Source organism: Staurois parvus, unplaced genomic scaffold (genome assembly GCF_062004578.1).
Source record: "Staurois parvus isolate SC_StPar_1 unplaced genomic scaffold, SC_StPar_1.0 ptg002124l, whole genome shotgun sequence".
Taxonomy (NCBI): domain Eukaryota; kingdom Metazoa; phylum Chordata; class Amphibia; order Anura; family Ranidae; genus Staurois; species Staurois parvus.
In genome coordinates this window covers 229,428-250,871 of record NW_028319920.1, presented here as the reverse complement: position 1 = coordinate 250,871, position 21,444 = coordinate 229,428, and the positions used below count along the sequence as shown (strand labels likewise).

Here is a 21,444-nt window from a genome sequence, read left to right as displayed (position 1 = left end):
GCCTCACACTCAATGTCAAAATGAAGCAAAATCTGACAGTTGTCCTTCCAACTACCACATAGTCCTCTTCTGTCCTGCACTTGACTGCACAGTCCTCGAATTCTGCTGCCTGGTTCTCTTTTCAGCCCTTGTCTCTTCTGTCCCGGGTTCTCTGCACAGCCCTTGTCTCTTCTGTCCCAGGTTCTCTTTTCAGCCCTTGTCTCTTCTGTCCCAGGTTCTCTGCACAGCCCTTGTCTCTTCTGTCCTGGGTTCTCTGCACAGTCCTTGTCTCTTCTGTCCCAGGTTCTCTGCACAGCCCTTGTCTCTTCTGTCCCGGGTTCTCTTTTCAGCCCTTGTCTCTTCTGTCCCAGGTTCTCTTTTCAGTCCTTGTTTCTTCTGTCCCGGGTTCTCTTTTCAGTCCTGTCTCTTCTGTCCCGGGTTCTCTGCACAGCTCTTGTCTCTTCTGTCCCTGGTTCTCTTTTCAGCCCTTCTCTCTTCTGTCCCAGGTTCTCTTTTCAGTCCTTGTTTCTTCTGTCCCGGGTTCTCTTTTCAGTCCTTGTCTCTTCTGTCCCAGGTTCTCTGCACAGCCCTTGTCTCTTCTGTCCCGGGTTCTCTTTGCAGCCCTTGTCTCTTCTGTCCCTGGTTCTCTGCACAGTTCTTGTCTCTTCTGTCCCTGGTTCTCTTTTCAGCCCTTGTCTCTTCTGTCCCGGGTTCCTTTTTCAGCCCTTGTCTCTTCTGTCCCTGGTTCTCTGCACAGTCCTTGTCTCTTCTGTCCCTGGTTCTCTTTGCAGCCCTTGTCTCTTCTGTCCCTGGTTCTCTGCACAGTTCTTGTCTCTTCTGTCCCTGGTTCTCTTTTCAGCCCTTGTCTCTTCTGTCCCTGGTTCTCTGCACAGTCCTTGTCTCTTCTATCCTGGGTTTTCTGCACAGTCCTTGTCTCTTCTATCCTGGGTTCTCTGCACAGCCCTTGTCCTGCCCCTTAGTTCTCTGTGCAGTCCTCATCTCTCCTGCCCCTTAGTCCTCTCTGCAGTCCTCATCTCTCCTGCCCCTTAGTTCTCTCTGCAGTCCTCGTCTCTCCTGCCCCTTAGTCCTCTCTGCAGTCCTCATCTCTCCTGCCCCTTAGTCCTCTCTGCAGTCCTCATCTCTCCTGCCCCTTAGTCCTCTCTGCAGTCCTCATCTCTCCTGCCCCTTAGTCCTCTCTGCAGTCCTCATCTCTCCTGCCCCTTAGTCCTCTCTGCAGTCCTCATCTCTCCTGCCCCTTAGTCCTCTCTGCAGTCCTCATCTCTCCTGCCCCTTAGTCCTCTCTGCAGTCCTTGTCTCTCCTGCCCCTTACTTCTCTCTGCAGTCCTTGTCTCTCCTGCCCCTTAGTTCTCTCTGCAGTCCTCGTCTCTCCTGCCCCTTAGTTCTTTGTGCAGTCCTTATCTCTCCTGCCTCTTAGTCCTCTCTGCAGTCCTTGTCTCTCCTGCCTCTTAGTCCTCTCTGCAGTCCTTGTCTCTCCTGCCCCTTAGTTCTCTCTGCAGTCCTGGTCTCTCCTGCCCCTTAGTCCTCTCTGCAGTCCTCGTCTCTCCTACCCCTTAGTCCTCTTTGCAGTCCTCATCTCTCCTGCCCCTTAGTCCTTTCTGCAGTCCTCGTCTCTCCTGCCCCTTAGTTCTCTCTGCAGTCCTCATCTCTCCTGCCCCTTAGTTCTCTCTGCAGTCCTCGTCTCTCCTGCCCCTTAGTTCTTTGTGCAGTCCTCATCTCTCCTGCTCCCTGTTTTTTTCTGCAGTCCTCGTCTCTCCTATTCCCTGTTTTTTCTGCAGTCCTCGTCTTTCCTGCCCTCTGGCTCCTTGTTCAGCTTTTTAGCACAGTGTAGTCTGAACAGCCTTTTTGTGTCCCACTTTCTCTCTTTTTGTTCTACGTGATGGGGAAAGGTAGGACTAGAAGCGCATGTAGCCAAAAGGTGTATTCCGAGCACAGGAGAAGACAGGGACAGGGACTGTGACATTGCAGCCACCTCGCTGCTCATAGACATGGATCAACGCCGAGGCATCTGCAGAAATCCAGCCAAAGATTTTTTTTTTTGGTGTGTGTTTCTTGGCCGGCTCTGCAGACTGCTGACATATCTATGGGAGCAATTCATTAAACATCTTCATCTCATAAATTGAACAGAGGCTGGAGTCTATGACCTTTGCTCCCTTTTCCAAGATGGATGAACATGGGAATTGGTGGGATTTTGGTGAAGAGAAGGCGAGTCGTGATGGCCTAGATAAGAGCTGAGTGTGATGCCGTCACGGTGCCCTCCTGGCTGATCTGTCAAGGGAGCTCCGTGCCTCCGGGCAGAGCAGAACATTCGTTCTAATTCATCACAAGTATACTGAAATCCGGCCGACGTGAGAACGCACGTACGCACACACATGGAAGAAAAATATATCTGAAATACATTTTTAAAAAATATTCTTCCCAAATATATTGACATATATTTGAAATACTACAATTTTGGCCATATTCAATATATTTCAATAAATATGTGTACACATGGCGGGGGCAAGCAGGCCACACTCTGAGGTGCCAAGTGACAGTGGTGGGCTTGTATGTGAATTTATAAGCGTTTGCGTCTGAATTTTTTTTTTCAACTCTTCCAGTTCCCGATGCTGTCCAGAGCCTTTTTTCATCATGAAAAATGCATGCAAAACATTTTCAAGGTACTTAGATGGACAAAACACTGAACACAGAATGTTCCTACCAAGCTGGTCACACATTGTAATGACCAATTTACACCTCAGACCTCTCCCACCCTTGGAAACAAAAGATATGTTAATGACCATTCACAACTCAGACCTCTCCCACCCTTGGAAACAAAAGATATGTTAATGACCATTCACACCTCAGACCTCTCCCACCCTTGGAAACAAAAGATATGTTAATGACCATTCACAACTCAGACCTCTCCCACCCTTGGAAACAAAAGATATGTTAATGACCATTCACACCTCAGACCTCTCCCACCCTTGGAAACAAAAGCTATGTTAATGACCAATTCACAACTCAAATTCCTCATGAAGACCCCCTGCCAGGTGACCTTAATGACTCCCTCCACCAGACACCTTTCCCACCCTTGGAAACAAAAGATATGTTAATGACCATTCACACCTCAGACCTCTCCCACCCTTGGAAACAAAAGATATGTTAATGACCATTCACACCTCAGACCTCTCCCACCCTTGGAAACAAAAGATATGTTAATGACCATTCACACCTCAGACCTCTCCCACCCTTGGAAACAAAAGATATGTTAATGACCATTCACACCTCAGACCTCTCCCACCCTTGGAAACAAAAGATATGCTAATGACCATTCACACCTCAAATTCCTCATGAAGACCCCCTGCCAGGTTACCCTAATGACTCCCTCCACCAGACACCTCTCCCACCCTTGGAAACAAAAGAAATGTTAATGAGCAACTCACACCTAATTATCTCAACACATACTGCTGTCTCTGCTTCTACTCTCTGTATTTCTCTGAAACAGTCTGAAATAGTTAATAATTTACCACTTTTCAGTGCATTCTAGGCATTTGGGAGGTTCTCCTGTGCTTATCTTTAAAAAACGCTTCTAAATGCAAACGCACATAAACGCGTTATGCTATACAGACGGTTTTTAACCTACGTTTTCCAGCAGTCAGCTTCCATCGTTCAGAAGTGTCCCGTGTACATGGTGTCTTACTCAATCATTTTTCTGGCATAGAATAAGTAATGTACAGAGTAACGTCCTAGTTGCCGTTCTCAGGGCCACTGATTTCACGACTCCCAACAGGCAGAATGATATATCTTCATGAACTCAGACACAAATTGGAGAATCTGGGACCAGTATACCCCTATATTGGGGCACGCCCCAAAAGATATGAATGAAATCTGCGAATAGACAGAAGCATATCCACAAAGAGTTTCTTCAATTAAAACATCAACACCAACGCATTTCAGGAATGTTTTATGGGGCCCCTAATCAGGGCCTACATTGCTGCCAAGAACCTTAATGGTCTGAGGATTCCATGGCTTAAGAACTATAAACATTAAGATCTCAGTGTTAGGATAAAGCCCGAGCAGGTGAATGTGAAGCAGTTGGCTTGTCCCCAGTATGGGATGATATTTGCTTTTGACATTTTTAGGTGAAGTAAACTCTTTGGTGGTCTCTCGATGTTTCGTCCGGTGATCCCGGTTTTTGCTGTACCTCTAGATTTTATTTTGCTCTCTCTCGTTGGTGAGATATCCCCTCACTTTCTTTCACAGAAAAGTCTAGTGCCTTATCTAATACTTTGGATCCAAGCGTACTTTCTAATTGGGGCGATGACAACCACTAGGACGGCGGGTCACACACGGCAGTCAAAAAATTGACAGAAGTTCTGATGTTTTCCACATTAGCAAAGGCATTAAGGGCCCTTGTGTGACCCCACCAAGGATGGAGACCATTTTGCCAACTTGATGGCTGGATAACAGCTAAAGTACGGGTTTCCAAGTGAATTATGGGAGGTGCCTTTATGAGTTATTTTAGAGGTCCACATCCCAGTGCTGTCATATCCTTCACAACCTGGTAAGTTACAGTGAGATCAAGTGTGCCGCTAGTGTCAAGACACCTGAGATGCTCGTAGCCATTCACTGTCAGCCTCTCTCAACCTTTTCAACACAGAGGAATCCTTGAAATAACTTTCCAGTTTTTGAGAACCCCTGCTAAATGTGACTCTATCTACATCTCATGATACATTAGTGTGATGGTCAATGGGAAGAATGTCCCTTACATTGGTGGTCAGTGGGAAGAATGTCCCTTACATTGGTGGTCAGTGGGAAGAATGTCCCTTACATTGGAGGTCAGTGGGAAGAATGTCCCTTACATTGGGGGTCAGTGGGAAGAATGTCCCTTACATTGGTGGTCAATGGGAAGAATGTCCCTTACATTGGAGGTCAGTGGGAAGAATGTCCCTTACATTGGAGGTCAGTGGGAAGAATGTCCCTTACATTGGGGGTCAGTGGGAAGAATGTCCCTTACATTGGTGATCAGTGGGAAGAATGTCCCTTACATTGGTGGTCAGTGGGAAGAATGTCCCTTACATTGGGGGTCAGTGGGAAGAATGTCTCTTACATTGGTGGTCAGTGGGAAGAATGTCCCTTACATTGGTGGTCAGTGGGAAGAATGTCCCTTACATTGGTGGTCAATGGGAAGAATGTCCCTTACATTGGAGGTCAGTGGGAAGAATGTCCCTTACATTGGAGGTCAGTGGGAAGAATGTCCCTTACATTGGGGGTCAGTGGGAAGAATGTCCCTTACATTGGTGATCAGTGGGAAGAATGTCCCTTACATTGGTGGTCAGTGGGAAGAATGTCCCTTACATTGGGGGTCAGTGGGAAGAATGTCTCTTACATTGGTGGTCAGTGGGAAGAATGTCCCTTACATTGGTGGTCAGTGGGAAGAATGTCCCTTACATTGGTGGTCAGTGGGAAGAATGTCCCTTACATTGGGGGTCAGTGGGAGGAATGTCCCTTACATTGGGGGTCAGTGGGAAGAATGTCTCTTACATTGGTGGTCAGTGGGAAGAATGTCCCTTACATTGGTGGTCAGTGGGAAGAATGTCCCTTACATTGGGGGTCAGTGGGAAGAATGTCCCTTACATTGGTGATCAGTGGGAAGAATGTCCCTTACATTGGGGGTCAGTGGGAAGAATGTCCCTTACATTGGTGGTCAGTGGGAAGAATGTCCCTTACATTGGGGGTCAGTGGGAGGAATGTCCCTTACATTGGTGGTCAGTGGGACGAATGCCCCTTACATTGGTGGTCAGTGGGAAGAATGTCCCTTACATTGGTGGTCAGTGGGAAGAATATCCCTTACATTGGGGGTCAGTGGGAAGAATGTCCCTTACATTGGTGGTCAGTGGGAAGAATATCCCTTACATTGGGGGTCAGTGGGAAGAATGTCCCTTACATTGGTGGTCAGTGGGAAGAATGTCCCTTACATTGGGGGTCAGTGGGAAGAATGTTCCTTACATTGGGGGTCAGTGGGAAGAATGCTCCTTACATTGGTGGTCAGTGGGAACAATGTCCCTTACATTGATGGTCAGTGGGAAGAATATCCCTTACATTGGTGGTCAGTGGGAAGAATATCCCTTACATTGGGGGTCAGTGGGAAGAATGTCCCTTACATTGGGGGTCAGTGGGAAGAATGTCCCTTACATTGGTGGTCAGTGGGAAGAATGTCCCTTACATTGGTGGTCAGTGGGAAGAATATCCCTTACATTGGGGGTCAGTGGGAAGAATGTCCCTTACATTGGTGGTCAGTGGGAAGAATGTCCCTTACATTGGTGGTCAGTGGGAAGAATGTCCCTTACATTGGGGGGTCAGTGGGAAGAATGTCCCTTTCATTGAGGGGGTCAGTGGGAAGAATGTCCCTTACATTGGGGGTCAGTGGGAAGAATGCCCCTTACATTGGTGGTCAGTGGGAAGAATGTCCCTTACATTGGGGGTCAGTGGGAAGAATGCCCCTTACATTGGTGGTCAGTGGGAAGAATGTCCCTTACATTGGGGGTCGGTGGGAAGAATGTCCCTTACATTGGTGGTCAGTGGGAAGAATGCTCCTTACATTGGTGGTCAGTGGGAAGAATGCTCCTTACATTGGTGGTTAGTGGGAAGAATGTCCCTTACATTGGTGGTCAGTGGGAAGAATGCCCCTTACATTGGTGGTCAGTGGGAAGAATGTCCCTTACATTGGGGGTCAGTGGGAAGAATGTCCCTTACATTGGGGTCAGTGGGAAGAATGTCCCTTACATTGGGGGTCAGTGGGAAGAATGTCCCTTACATTGGGGTCAGTGGGAAGAATGTCCCTTACATTGGGGTCAGTGGGAAGAATGTCCCTTACATTGGGGTAAGTGGGAAGAATGTCCCTTACATTGGGGGTCAGTGGGAAGAATGTCCCTTACATTGGTGGTCAGTGGGAAGAATGTCCCTTACATTGGGGATCAGTGGGAAGAATGTCCCTTACATTGGTGGTCAGTGGGAAGAATGCTCCTTACATTGGTGGTCAGTGGGAAGAATGCTCCTTACATTGGTGGTCAGTGGGAAGAATGTCCCTTACATTGGGGGTCAGTGGGAAGAATGTCCCTTACATTGGGGGTCAGTGGGAAGAATGTCCCTTACATTGGTGGTCAGTGGGAAGAATGTCCCTTACATTGGTGGTCAGTGGGAAGAATGTCCCTTACATTGGTGGTCAGTGGGAAGAATGTCCCTTACATTGGGGGTCAGTGGGAAGAATGTCCCTTACATTGGGGGTCAGTGGGAAGAATGTCCCTTACATTGGGGGTCAGTGGGAAGAATGCCCCTTACATTGGGGGTCAGTGGGAAGAATGTCCCTTACATTGGGGGTCAGTGGGAAGAATGTCCCTTACATTGGGGGTCAGTGGGAAGAATGTCCCTTACATTGGTGGTCAGTGGGAAGAATGCTCCTTACATTGGTGGTCAGTGGGAAGAATGTCCCTTACATTGGGGGTCAGTGGGAAGAATGTCCCTTACATTGGTGATCAGTGGGAAGAATGTCCCTTATATTGGGGGTCAGTGGGAAGAATGTCCCTTACATTGTTGGTCAGTGGGAAGAATGCTCCTTACATTGGTGATCAGTGGGAAGAATACTCCTTACACTTGTGGTCATTGGGAAGAATTACCCCCTTAGAGAGAGCTAAATGATGTCAATGGGGAACTTATCAGGCAGAAATCACTCATTCCTCAAGGAACCTCTAGCAACCTCTGGAGGAACCCTGCACTAAGTACTGAAGGAAGGCTAAAGATGACAGTTCTGAAGGTTGCTCCTTTAAAAATATACTCCAGGCAGATATAAAAGACACAGATGAATGTAGCTCTTTACATTATGTCAGTAGATGTATTTTCCTTTTAATGCAGGTAGTATAAGTACCTGAATATAACTTAGGATCAGTCTCTTGCAGTCCTTGTAGTCCTCCGTTTGGGAGCAGGAGAAGCAGCACAAGCAGCTAATCAATGTGCTAACAGATAGCATGCTGATAGATGGAGAGAGCAGAGTGAAGAGCTTATCAGCCTGCTGCTTCCCCTTCCACTGTCTAAACGCAAAACAACCTGTAGCAGAGAAAATTAGGCCTCCTTCCAGACAGGGCTATGCTGTGTGACAGAGCTGTGTCAATCTCACAACTGGATGGGCAAAAAATACAACTCTTTACACAGATGGGAAAAAAACTCCTGTATATGTATTATGTATGATTGTTGGGCGTGGCTATTGCAGTATTGTAGAGGGTCGGTGCCAAATACTTATTGGTGGAGAAAATGTTCTCATTTATTAGTTCCAAAACAATGAATGGCACAACCTCCTTCCATCATGAACCAACGTGGAGGCTTCCAGAAGCTGAACCAAAGGTATGTTACATGACAGCATGCAGATGCTTGCAGCAGTTATAAGGACACACATTGGATAGGAAACAGCTGTCTGGTCTCAGGGATGTCTGGGTGCAGCGCACACCTCCCACGCTCTCAGGGAGCAAGTGATCCCAAACAGAAACGCATTCTGTAAATACATTAGGAATACTAATGTTTCCACATTACGGCTCAACCTCTGTAAGCAGAACGGTTGCTGTCACATGTGCTACATGCTCTACAGGGAAAAGTATCCCAAACTGAGACTTTAATATAAACCTGCGCTTTGCCCCCCACAGATGCTTATACATTCCCTTCACTCTCCTGCCGCTCCGTTTACCCACCGTGACGAGAGCATGACCCATGTACGCTTGAAAGTGAGACTTGGAGCTTACTCAGAGCTTATGCCTCTGGTCCCATCCACATGTGCTGAGTGCAGTGGAAGGAAAATGTGGATCTTTGGTGGCTCAAACTTCATTATTGTAAGGTCCAGGTGGTGGTTTGCTCAGTAGACCATTGATGAGGTCTAAGGACCTCTCATGTGTTGATGAAAACAAATGTAGAATTATGAGTGCCTCCATTCTAGTTAGGACAAATTCCATATCCAAAGTGAATGAGTAGACTGGAAGGAAAACGTGAATCTTTGAAGGCTCAAATTTCATTATTGTAAGCTCCAGGTGGTGGTTTGCTCAGTAGACCATTGAGAAGGTCTAAGGACCTCTCATGTGTTGATGAAAAAAAATGTAGAATTATGAGTGCCTCCATTCTAGTTAGAAGGACAAATTCCATATCCAAAGTGAATGAGTAGACTGGAAGGAAAACATGAATCTTTGAAGGCTCAAACTTCATTATTGTAAGCTCCAGGTGGTGGTTTGCTCAGTAGACCATTGATGAGGTCTAAGGACCTCTCATGTGTTGATGAAAACAAATGTAGAATTATGAGTGCCTCCATTCTAGTTAGAAGGACAAATTCCATATCCAAAGTGAATGAGTAGACTGGAAGGAAAACATGAATCTTTGAAGGCTCAAACTTCATTATTGTAAGGTCCAGGTGGTGGTTTGCTCAGTAGACCATTGATGAGGTCTAAGGACCTCTCATGTGTTGATGAAAACAAATGTAGAATTATGAGTGCCTCCATTCTAGTTAGGACAAATTCCATATCCAAAGTGAATGAGTAGACTGGAAGGAAAACGTGAATCTTTGAAGGCTCAAATTTCATTATTGTAAGCTCCAGGTGGTGGTTTGCTCAGTAGACCATTGAGAAGGTCTAAGGACCTCTCATGTGTTGATGAAAAAAAATGTAGAATTATGAGTGCCTCCATTCTAGTTAGAAGGACAAATTCCATATCCAAAGTGAATGAGTAGACTGGAAGGAAAACATGAATCTTTGAAGGCTCAAACTTCATTATTGTAAGCTCCAGGTGGTGGTTTGCTCAGTAGACCATTGAGAAGGTTTAAGGACCTCTCATTTGCTGATGAAAAGAAATGTAGAATTATGAGTGCCTCCATTCTAGTTAGGACAAATTCCATATCCAAAGTGAATGAGTAGACTGGAAGGAAAACGTGAATCTTTGAAGGCTCAAACTTCATTATTGTAAGGTCCAGGTGGTGGTTTGCTCAGTAGACCATTGATGAGATCTAAGGACCTCTCATGTGTTGATGAAAACAAATGTAGAATTATGAGTGCCTCCATTCTAGATAGAAGGACAAATTCCATATCCAAAGTGAATGAGTAGACTGGAAGGAAAACATGAATCTTTGAAGGCTCAAACTTTATTATTGTAAGGTCCAGGTGGTGGTTTGCTCAGTAGACCATTGATGAGGTCTAAGGACCTCTCATGTGTTGATGAAAAGAAATGTAGAATTATGAGTGCCTCAATTCTAGTTAGGGCAAATTCCATATCCAAAGTGAATGAGTAGACTGGAAGGAAAACGTGAATCTTTGAAGGCCCAAACCACATTATTGTAAGGTCCAGGTGGTGGTTTGCTTAGTAGACCATTGATGAGGTCGAAGGACCTCTCTGTTGATGAAAAGAAATGTAGAATTATAAGTGCCTCCATTCTAGTTAGGACAAATTCCATATCCAATGTGAATGAGTAGACTGGAAGAAGCACTGATCTATTTAATCGTGGGATGGTTGAACATGTAATGGAAACCTTCCACCACTCTTTTAGCAAGCACTCATCTTGTCCCTGAGCAGAGTGGTCACTTCCGATTGGCTAATCAGCCTGACTACTCAATATACAGTCATGGCCATAAATATTGACACCCCCGCATTTCTGTCAGATAATGCACCACTTCGACACAAAAAAGTGGAGAAACAAAAAGCCAAATCTGACACATTCCACGCAAAACCCCAAAAATGGACTGGACAAAATTATTGGCACCTTCTCCAGGTTGTAAGAAATAGATGCATTCCAAGTTTGAGATGCTCCTGTAATTTGTAATTAAACTCACCTGTATCCATGACCAGACGCTGACAATATAGAAATCACGCCGGAAACCAATTAAAATGGTGAAAAATAGACCCAACCTTTCTGTTGTGTGTCTCTGTGTGCCACATGGAGCATGGAGGAGAGAAAGAGCAGAAAAGAATTGTCTGAGGATTTGAGAACAAAATTTGTGGAAAAGCATGGACAATCTCAAGGTTGCAAGTCCATCTCCAGAGATCTTCATGTTCCTGTGTCCACTGTGCACAACTGTCAAGATGTTTACAGCCCATGGCACTGTAGCTAATCTCCCTGGACGTGGACGAAAGAGAAAAATTGATCAAAGACTGCAACTAAATGATTGTTTGAATGGTGGAGAAAGAACCTCGATCAACTTCAGACAAATTTAAGCTGACCTTCAGGCACAGGGTCAGCTCGCACTGTACGTCGCCATCTGAACGAAAAGGGACGCTATGGCAGGAGACCCAGGAGGACCCCACTGCTGACACAGAAATATGGTAGGAGACCCAGGAGGACCCCACTGCTGACACAGAAATATGGGAGGAGACCCAGGAGGACCCCACCGCTGACACAGAAATATGGTGGGAGACCCAGGAGGACCCCACTGCTGACACAGAAATATGGGAGGAGACCCAGGAGGACCCCACTGCTGACACAGAAATATGGTAGGAGACCCAGAAGGACCCCACTGCTGACATAGAAATATGGTGGGAGACCCAGGAGGACCCCACTGCTGACACAGAAATATGGGAGGAGACCCAGGAGGACCCCACTGCTGACACAGAAATATGGTAGGAGACCCAGGAGGACCTCACTGCTGACACAGAAATATGGTAGGAGACCCAGGAGGACCCCACTGCTGACACAGAAATATGGTAGGAGACCCAGGAGGACCCCACCGCTGACACAGAAATATGGTAGGAGACCCAGGAGGACCCCACTGCTGACATAGAAATATGGGAGGAGACCCAGGAGGACCCCACCGCTGACACAGAAACATAAAAAATACAGAATAGAGTTTGCCAAAACTTACCTGAGGAAGCCAAAATCCTTTTGGGAGAATGTGCTGTGGACAGACGAAAGAAAATGACAGCTTTTTGGTAAAGCCCATCATTCTACTGTTTTAAGAAAAAGCAATGAGGCCTTTACAGAAAAGAATCCAGTCCTCCCAGTCACAAATGATGGAGGGTCACTGATGGTTTGGGGTTGCTTTGCTGCTTCAGGCACTGGATGTCTTGACCGTGTGCATGGCATTATGAAATCCGAAGACTACCAAAGAATTCTGGGATGCAATGTAGGGCCCGGTATCAAGAAAGCTGGGTCTCCAATTTCAGAGGTCATGGGTCTTCCAGCAGGACAATGACCCAAAGCACACGTCAAAAATCCCCCAGAAATGGTTTCAGACAAAGCGCTGGAGAGGACTGAACTGGCCAGCAATGAGTCCAGATCTCCATCCCATAGAGCTCCTGTAGAGAGATCTCAGACCAGCAGTTGGGAAAAGGAACCTTCCAATCTGAGAGACCTGCAGTTAATTTTGTCCAGTCTTTTTTGGGGGTTTTGCATGGAATGTGTCAGATTTGGCTTTTTGTTTCTCCACTTCTTTGTGTCATACCGATATAAACAAACGAAATAGACATAAGAATGCCAAAACATTTGTAATTGCAACAATTTTCTGGGCGAAGTGGTGCGTTATCTGGCAGAAATTCAAGGGGGGGGGCAAGATTGTTGGCCATGACTGTAGATTTTGTCTGGAGTGGGTCTTTAATGACATATTAATAATTACAGAGTTGCAGTAAGTTGTGTTTTTGTGTATATGCTCAGAGCTCAGCTTTAATATTTCTACAACTCACTAATCATGCTAGTGTACCGTGAGCTGTAAATAAACTCATTTTTAATAAACTGGCTTCCACTCAGTGTCCTCCACCCTTCTTTGCCAATCCCTCCACTGGCCTCCACTCAGTGTCCTTCACCCCTCTCTGCCAATCCCTCCACTGGCTTCCACTCAGTGTCCTCCACCCTTCTTTGCCAATCCCTCCACTGTCCTCCAATCAGTGTCCTCCACCCCTCTCTGCCAATCCCTCCACTGGCCTCCTCTCAGTGTCCTCCACCCCTCTCTGCCAATCCCTCCACTGGCCTCCACTCAGTGTCCTCCACCCCTCTCTGCCAATCTCTCCACTGACCTCCACTCAGTGTCCTCCACCCCTCTCTGCCAATCTCTCCACTGGCTTCCACTCAGTGTCCTCCACCCCTCTCTGCCAATCCCTCCACTGGCTTCCACTCAGTGTCCTCCACCCCTCTCTGCCAATCCCTCCACTGGCCTCCACTCAGTGTCCTCCACCCCTCTCTGCGAATCCCTCCACTGACCTCCACTCAGTATCCTCCACCCCTCTCTGCCAATCCCTCCACTGGCTTCCACTCAGTGTACTCCACCCCTCTTTGCCAATCCCTCCACGGGCTTCCACTCAGTGTCCTCCACCCCTCTCTGCCAATCCCTCCACTGGCTTCCACTCAGTGTCCTCCACCCCTCTCTGCCAATCCCTCCACTGGCTTCCACTCAGTGTCCTCCACCCCTCTTTGCCAATCCCTCCACGGGCTTCCACTCAGTGTCCTCCATCCCTCTCTGCCAATCCCTCCACTGGCCTCCACTCAGTGTCCTCCACCCCTCTCTGCCAATCCCTCCACTGGCTTCCACTCAGTGTACTCCACCCCTCTTTGCCAATCCCTCCACGGGCTTCCACTCAGTGTCCTCCACCCCTCTCTGCCAATCCCTCCACTGGCTTCCACTCGCCCAATGAATAAAATTCAAAATACTAACAACAACTTACAAAGCCATCTACAACTCTGCCCCCAGTTACATCACCAACCTGGTCTCATAATGTCAACCAAACCGATCTCTTCGAACCTCCCAAGACCTTCTGCTCTCTAGTTCCCATGTCACCTCCTCCCATGCTCACCCCCAGGACTTCTCCCGAGCTTCTCCCATCCTATTGAACTCCCTACCCCAATCTGTCCAGCTGTCTCCTAATCTATCCACCTTTATACGATCCCTGAAAACCTTTCTGTTTAAAGGAGCCTATCCTGCTTCTACTTAGTAAATTGCCACTTATGTCCTCCATCAGTCCATCCCCCCCACAGCTATTACCTTTTGTATCACTCAACCCTTCCTCCTAGATTGTAAGCTCTTAGGATCAGGGCCCTCTGTTTCCTCTTGTACCAAATTGTATTGTAACTGTAATGTCTGCCTTCATTTTGTACAGCGCTGCGCAAACTGTTGGCGCCATATAAATCTTGTATAATAATAATAATAATAATACTTCCAGGGTTCCTCTGGAATAAAGGTTGAGAAAGGCTGGTGTAGGTTAGCAAAGCTTTCCTTGTATCACTAGATGTGCAGTCATTCTCCTTTGTGCCACCTATGCTGCTTTTTACAGCTTAAACCTGCAAATCCGCCAGGTTTCACAAGAACATTCTTTAGATTTTTTCAGTTTTTCATTCAGTATGGTATGATTGATAACACCTTCTTCTGCCCCGGAGGCTCCGGTCACATTTACAGTATTACAGCTTATACCTGAAGTATGGTGGAAGTGGGACGTTACCTGTAGCCAAAGGCCAGGATGAACTGGTGTGTTTAGATGCTTGGGGAGGCGAAACCTTGAAAGTTTTTTTTTTAATGATATATATATATTTTATTTTACTGTTCTCATCCAATGGTACGGCGGTGGTGTAAAAATGGAGAACATGTGGCTGCTTCTACACACTGGAGGATCTCCAGGATTGGGATGGGGAGGAGTGTGTTTAGGATTGAAGTCACCATTATACTCGTCCAGATGCAAGTCTATCCCAATAATGAACTGTTTGCAAAGCCAACATTGTTTCATTTTCTTAAAAGCTGAAGTTTAGCCAAAACAACATTATTTACACCTTTTAATGAGCTTACTTGCCTATAATACAGGGGTCTCCAAACTTTCCAAGCAAAAGGCCAGTTTACTGTGCTTCACGCTTGGGGGGGGGTCGGACTGCCGAGTGGAAGTAGAAAATGTCCTGCCGTCAGCTGGATTAAACAATACCCCAGAACATGGTGGTCAGTGGGAGGAGGAATAGAGTCCCATCTTTGGTATCATTGGAAGGAAGAGTGCCCCATCTTTGGTGTCAGTGGGAGGAATAGTGCCCCATCATTGGTGTCAGTGGGAGGAATAGTGCCCCATCATTGGTGTCAGTGGGAGGAATAGTGCCCCATCATTGGTGTCAGTGGGAGGAATAGTGCCCCATCTTTGGTATCAGTGGGAGGAATAGTGCCCCATCCTTCTGCTGTCAGTCAAATCCTGTGAGGAGGGAGACGGGGGCTGAGCCTTGCTGCTCTGTGTGTGTTTATGGAGACACACAGCCTGGCTCGGGAGCGAGTCTTCACGTGTGCCCCCATATCAAGTGGCTCGCTATGGTAGTGCAGAAGAGAAGTAGCTTAGAGTGCTGGTGGGGGACCCCAGAAGAGGAGAAGCTTAGAGTGCTGGTGGGGGACCCCAGAAGAGGAGAAGCTTAGAGTGCCGATGGGGGATCCCAGAAGAGGGGAAGTTTAGAGTGCTGGTGGCGGACTCCAGAAGAGGAGAAGTTTAGAGTGCCAGCAGGAGACCCCAGAAGAGGGGCTTAGAGTGCCGGTGGGGGACCCCAGAAGAGAAGTTTAGAGTGCCGGTGGGGGACCTCAGAAGAGGAGGACCTTAGAGTGCCGGTGGGGGGCCCCAGAAGAGAAGTTTGGAGTGCTGGCTGGGGACCCCGGAAGAGGAGGAGCATAAGTACTGGTGGGGGACCCCAGAAATGAAGTCTAGAGTGCCAGCAGGGGACCCCAGAAGAGGAGGAGCTTAGAGTGCCATTGGGGGACCCCTGAAGAGGACTAGCTTAGAGTGCCGGTGGGGGACCCCAGAAGAGGAGCTTAGTGTGCCGGTGAAGGACCCCAGAAGAGGAGGAGCTTAGAGTGCCGGTGGGGGACCCCAGAAGAGGAAGAGCTTAGAATGCCGGTGGGGGACCCTAGAAGAGGAGGAGCTTAGAGTGCCAGTGGGGGACCCCAGAAGAGGAGGAGCTTAGTGTGCCGGTGGGGGACCCCAGAAGAGGAGGAGCTTAGAGTGCCGGTGGGGGACCCCAGAAGAGGAAGAGCTTAGAATGCCGGTGGGGGACCCTAGAAGAGGAGGAGCTTAGAGTGCAGGTGGGGGGCCCCAGAAGAGGAGGCGCTTAGAGTGCCAGTGGGGGACCCCAGAAGAGGAGGAGCTTAGAGTGAAGGTGGGGGACTCCAGAAGAGGAGGCGCTTAGAGTGCCAGTGGAGGACCCAAGAAGAGGAGGAGCTTAGAATGCCGGTGGGGAACCCCAGAAGAGGAGGTTCGTATAAGCCTTTACAATCACTTAACAAGACAAGAACATGCGAAATGCATGAAAGGAAGTGCATGTCAGTGTGCAAAAAGCACATTCTGTAAAAAGCAATAAAATGCGCAAACGTTTTGACAGTGAGAATGTGTTCCCAGACTAAATAAAGTTCTCCAGCAGATCACATGTGCCGCACAGTTTAACCATATAAAGCTCTTCCATCGATTCCGTTGTGTCATCCTCTTCCTTCAGTCTTTGTTTTGAGGCTTTTAACTGCCGCTTCTGCTTTTGCTCAGTGTCAGTAAAGTGATGGTTCTGTGCTGAGGTCAACTAAGGCTTCCCGTCCTTCCCAGCGCACACAGACAGTGCAGGATTCTCGCGCACTGCCAGGGAGGGTGTCACTGCTACTGTCATCATTCCAATATCTCAAACATTTCCAGCCTGACCTCACCGATGGCTCACCTTCAGTTCGCCAACGTTGGTCTTAAATAGTCGTATTAAATCGAATCAATCCAAATCCAGAATCAAAGAGAAGTCAGACTGTGGCCACTCAGCAGTATGGATAGGCGGGCGTGAATGCTGTGTTGTAATTACTAGAGGCCTCGGGATCAGACTAATTATCTTGTAATGCCTCCTCAGTGCCAGGATCTTCGCAATGGAAACTTTCACCATAAGGCTGCCAACACTTAGAATTAGTGTGCGTCAACTAAAGCAGGGGTCTCCAACATTTTTAAGCAAAGGGCCAGTTTACTGTCCTTAAGACTTTAGAGGGGCCACACTGACCATCGATAGTAGAAAATGTCCCAGCATCAGTTGGAGTAAACAATGCCCCATCCTTGGTGTCATTGGGAGGAATTGTGCCCCCTCGTTGGTGTAATTGGGCCCCATTGTTGGTGTAATTGGTAGGAATATTGCCCTATCATTGGTGTCATTCGGAGGAATAGTGCCCCATTGTTGATGTCATTGGGAGGAATTGTGCCCCATCATTGATGTTATTGATGTCATTGGGAGGAATTGTGCCCCATCACTGGTGTAATTGGGAGGAACTGTGCCCCATCACTGGCTTTATTGGGAGGAATTGTGCCCCATCATTGGTGTCATTGGGAGGAATTGTGCCCCATCCTTGGTGTAATTGGGCCCCATTGTTGGTGTCATTGGGAGGAATAGTGCCCCATCATTGGTGTCATTGGGAGGAATAGTGCTCCATCATTGGTGTCATTGGGAGGAATAGTGCCCCATCATTGGTGTCATTGGGAGGAATTGTGCACCATCAGTGATGTAATTGGGAGGAAATGTACCCCATGACTGCTTCATTGGAAGGAACTGTGCACCATCACTGATGTAATTGGGAAGAATTGTGCCCCATCATTGGTGTCTTTGGGAGGAATTGTGCATCATCATTGGTGTCATTGGAAGGAACTGTGCCCCATTATTGGTGTCAATCAGCACTGTCCAGACAGAGGTCAGGAGTTCTGCATCCTCCTGAAAACTCCTCCTACAAGCTTTAACATGTGCTCGTCTGAACTCTGATAGAAGTCACAAGACTGCACTTACTGCTCATGAAAAAAGGTATTTAGCCGTTTATATTTACTAAAATAATTGCATTTCCATGTTCTGTGTACTGTGGGAGGCTGGATATAGTGAATGCAGGGTCTTTGGTTTAGTAACACATTAATGACGAAACACGTAGGGAGGGACTTCTGGTGGCATTACCTCTGGTTTGTTGGAGCGCACGCTGTGGAACTTCCGATTTCTTTTCTTTGTATATCTGGCATGTGTGCTGTCAGTGCAAATTTATTAAGGTTCTGAGTTAATAAAATGTTACACAATGTGAGGCTTCTCCTTTTATTCCTGATGGTCCTCCTATGTGCATCCGGAGGCTCTGAGAGGATTAAAAGAGGCATGATGATATCAGTTGGAGGGACGGTGACAAGTGTCATTTCCTGACTGACAACATAGTGTTCCTGGCTTCCTTTCTCGGTCCAGTGGTGCCCCTTATACCAACAAGGGCTATCGGACTTTCTTGTTAGCGCAAGAGGTCAGTTCAGTCTGGTGAGTGCGGAGTGTTTCCTTGGGACCCTGTGACAAGGAGCACATGGGGAGCCCTGAATATTGACTGTTACTTTTATTTTCATCTTTACTTTTGTATTTTATTTTGCCACAATTTATTTTCGGGTACAATCACTTTTTTTTTTTTGTTTGACTGACAGCAGGAGCCAATGGCTCAGGTTGCTGCTTAGTCTTGTATGAAAAGAGAACGAGGGGAGAAGAGCTGCTGAAGACGGGCACTGCACTGGATCGAGATTGGGCTCAGGTGAATATTTAGGGGTTGCTGCAGGGAGAAGCTTAAGCACTTGCTGCCAATCGACGTACGGGTACATCACGTGACTTAAAGTCGTTGTAGGAGGAGGATGATTAAAAAAACTCTATTTACTTGGTCTCCGTGACTGCGCCCTTCGTTGGTTCTCATCCTACCTATCTCACCGCACCTTCAGTGTCACGTACAACTCTACTTCCTCCTCTCCTTCTCCTCATACTGTCGGGTCCCTCAAGGTTCTGTCCTTGGACCTTTCCTATTCTCTAATATTTCCATATTTCCTAATCTACACTTCTTCCTTGGGTCAGCTGATACCTTTCCATGGTTTCCAATACCATTTCTATGCTGATGACACACAAATCTATCTCTCTACTCCTCAGCTCACCCCATCAGTTTCCTCACATATCACCGATTTACTGACATATCAGACTGGATGTCACACCACTTCCTAAAACTCAATCTATCCAAAACTGAGCTCATAATATTTCCTCCCTCCCCGTGCCCCTTCCCCTGATTTCTCGGTCAGGATCAATAGCACCACTATCAACCCGTCCCCGCATGCCAGGGGTGCTAGGGGTAACCCTGGATTCTGAACTATCCTTTCAGGCCCACATCCAATCCCTATCCAAATCATGGTGCCTCAACCTCCGCAACATCTCCAGAATACGCCCCTTTGTAACCAATGTTACCACAAAGTTCCTAATTCACTCCCTGGTTGTCTCTCGCCTCGACTACTGCAACTGGCTTACCTTTTTGTAGGCTATCCCCCCTCCAGTCCATCATGAATGCTGCTGCCTGGCTCCTCCACCTTACCAAACGTTCAGTGTCTGCTACCCCTCTCTGCCAATCCCTCCACTGGCTTCCATTCAGTGTCCTCCACCCCTCTCTGCCAATCCTACCATTGACCTCCATTCAGTGCCCTCCACCCCTCTCTGCCAATCCCTCCATTGGCCTCCATTCAGTGTCCTCCACTCCTCTCTGCCAATCCCTCCATTGACCTCCATTCAGTGCCCTCCACCCCTCTCTGCCAATCCCTCCAATGGCCTCCATTCAGTGTCCTCCACCCCTCTCTGCCAATCCCTCCAATTGCCTCCATTCAGTGTCCTTTACTCCTCTCTGCCAATGCCTCCATTGACCTCCATTCAGTGTCTGCTACAGCTCTCTGCCAATCCCTCCAATATCCTCCATTCGGTGTCCTCCACCTTTCTCTGCCAATCCCTCCACTGGCTTCTATTCGCACAATGAATAAAATTTAAAATACTAACAACTTACAAAGCCATCCACAACTCTGCCCCCGGCTACATCACCAACCTGGTCTCAAAATCTCAACCAAAACGCTCTCTTCGAACCTCCCAAAACCTTCTGCTCTCAAGTTCCCGTGTCACCTCCTCCCATGCTCACCTCCAGGACTTCTCCCATCCTATGGAACTCCCTACCCCAATCTGTCCAGCTGTCTCCTAATCTATCCACCTTTAGACGATCCCTGAAAACCTTTCTCTTTAAAGAAGTCTGCTCCTAGCTGGTAAACTGCCTTTTATTGCTTCCATCAGCTCCTTCCCCTACAGCTATTACCTTTTGTATCACTCAACCCTATTACCAGCAGTAATACAAGTTGGAAGGCGCATTGCAACTGAATTAGAAATAAAAATGATGGAAAACAATATATCTTTAATACACGAGTCTGGGCGATGGGGACACTTCCTAATGGCTTTCCAGCCTTAACACCAAGCCTTATCCTGCTACATAGCCTTCTCATCCTGCGTTGGGAGACGCCAAAAAGCGCACCTTTGTATGACAAAAGCTTGCAAGTCACCAAATTGATGTGACTGGATCCCTGCTTAGTTGGTCTGCACAGTGATTGTGCTTTGCTGTTCTACTCTCTCAGTCTCAGGCAGAAAGCAGTGGACTCTTGAGTTTTTAACCACCTCCCTTCTGGCCATTGTATATAAACGGCCGGACGGTGGCAGTGCAGGGGCGGGTGACTGTTTATAAATGGCCTCCTTGCCCCCTGCTTGTGCGCGCTCCCTGGGAGCGCGCAGCCAGGGGCGGACTGACCATTTGGAAACTCGGGCACTGCCCGAGGGCCCAGGGTCAGTAGGGGGCCCCATGAGATGCCCCTGGTACCTTTTTCATAGGCTTTTTTGAGTTTGGACAAGGACACAGGGGCCCCATGATCCCCTATTGCCTGGGGGCCCCATGAGTTGTCAGTCCGCCCCTGTCTGCTGATAAGTTTTGTACAGGACTATTTCAGTCCTTTCTGTATAGAGATCTCCACCCTCACTGAAAAAGAACACACAGGAGGTGCAAACCCCTAGCGCATTACCCAAGGTTTACTGAGAGAAACAAAGAAAAAGCCAATTTCATATTCACAAAGGACAGGAGTAAAATGAAAATGACAACAATTTCTGATGGTCAACCAACGTGGCTACAGGTTCCCAACAATTGGTGATGTCGGTAAGCTGGCACATTTTGGGCTGTATGAGGAAGGGGATGCGTCCCCAAAACAGGTCAACTTGCCGACATCATTAATAGTTGGGAATCTGTTGCCATGTTGGCTGACCACCATAAATTGTCATTCATATTACTTATGTCCTTTTTTTTTTTAAAGTCTGCGGAGGTGTGAAAAAACGAAAAATCCGTAAGTGAACAAAAAAATGAGCAAGTGCAAAACACCAACACACAAAAGTGCACTTAGGGGTGTGATTTTGTCCACCACCGAAGGGGTAAGACCTCTACCCTGTTCCCCTGAAGTGCGAGGCTCCTGACAGGGACAAAGGGTTTCCAACATGGTCAACTTAGCCAAAAGGCTTGGCGGACCCCTTTCCTTGTGCCCAGCCGAAGCCGACCACCAAGTTCTAGGTCAGGGAGCTCTCCCGAAGAGAGACCTCCTCCCAGGAACAGGGGAGGAAGGAACCTAAAGGCCACACATCCTCCCCCTAGACTTGAGGGCAGG

At 47.6% G+C, this 21,444-nt stretch overlaps 1 protein-coding gene across 1 annotated transcript in view; it reads left to right on the top strand.

Moving 5' to 3' along the window:
- ST3GAL3 (ST3 beta-galactoside alpha-2,3-sialyltransferase 3) overlaps positions 1-21,444 on the top strand; it is a 115,800-nt gene that overhangs the window by 45,861 nt on the left and 48,495 nt on the right. The window lies entirely within an intron of this gene.